Genomic DNA, 1,219 nt, shown 5'->3' with positions numbered 1-1,219 from the left:
AAAGAAAAAAAAAAGGGGGCTTTTAAAATGTCTTCTGTAACTTGTGCTGTAATTTTGTATCTTAGTGTCTTACCCACGCAAAGCCAATGTGCTTGGTGCTGCTTTTCAGCTCTGGGATGGGTGAGCAAGGCTGTCTGCTTGGGCAAGCAGGCAGGAGACAGTGTCGGTGAGGAGATGATGAGTTCGGGATAGAAGGAAGAAAGCCAGCACCAGAGGACTTGATCCACAGAAATGTGAAGTCCTCTTACAGGAAACAGTTGGGAGAAGAAGGGGTGGCAGAGAACTGACAATTTGATCAGAAGTAATGGTGACTCAAATCCACCAACAGACATGTGCTCTTCACTCCAAAGCAAGCTGTTACCTGCCTGCCAACATTATGTCGAACTGTCAAAGAAGATGCTGTTCTTTAAGGATGAACTTGCCACTGTCATCTCTGATATATATTGTTTATTTGCTCAGAAGAAAATCGTTGCCTATGTCATGTAGCATCATCTTACAGAAATCCAGGCAAATTTAGAACTGGATTTTAACTCAGAGTTCACATTACATTGCATATTTGATTTCTTTAAATATGCAACTTACAGGATACTTGGTGGTTGTGGATTAGAAGTGATTAAATCTTGTTTTCCTTCTAGAATGTATAGCTCCTAATCTCACTGAAAGTCTCTGTGGTGATATATTTTGTAAAAGTTTGCTTTTCATTTCTGATGCCTTTCTCTTGTTCCTGGCTGCAGCATGGAAAAATCATACAGGCATCTATTGCTGTCATTCTGAAAGTTTCTGACAGACAGGAAGGAACAAATTCAAAATGTGCTACTGCCTCCCAAATATCATGAGCATTGGTATCCAGGCTGAAAGATTAGGAGAGTTACATGTTGGTTGTGCATCAGTGCATACCCACACACTAATCATCAAGGTCAATTTTGATAGAACACTGAAAATGCAAAGAATTTTTCAAAAGTGGGTGGGAAATAAATGATTAAGTTTACTAAGTTTCAACATGTTAGTAGTGTCAGGCCATCAAAACCTTCCAAATTCTCAGCTGATAGATCACATAATCAGTTGACAGATTGTTGAAGACCCATCTATGTTAGGACTCCCAACATTACAGCTTATCTAGTGATAATAGGCATTTTCACTCTTGTTTGTCTTCTGTTTTAATAAAATACAATGTAGCATATACTAGAAGGAAAAAAAAAACCTATTCTCTGAAATGTCT

Source organism: Meleagris gallopavo, chromosome Z (assembly GCF_000146605.3).
Source record: "Meleagris gallopavo isolate NT-WF06-2002-E0010 breed Aviagen turkey brand Nicholas breeding stock chromosome Z, Turkey_5.1, whole genome shotgun sequence".
NCBI classification, from domain to species: domain Eukaryota; kingdom Metazoa; phylum Chordata; class Aves; order Galliformes; family Phasianidae; genus Meleagris; species Meleagris gallopavo.
The sequence above is the reverse complement of the archived record's forward strand: the minus strand, read 5'-3'. Positions refer to the sequence as shown.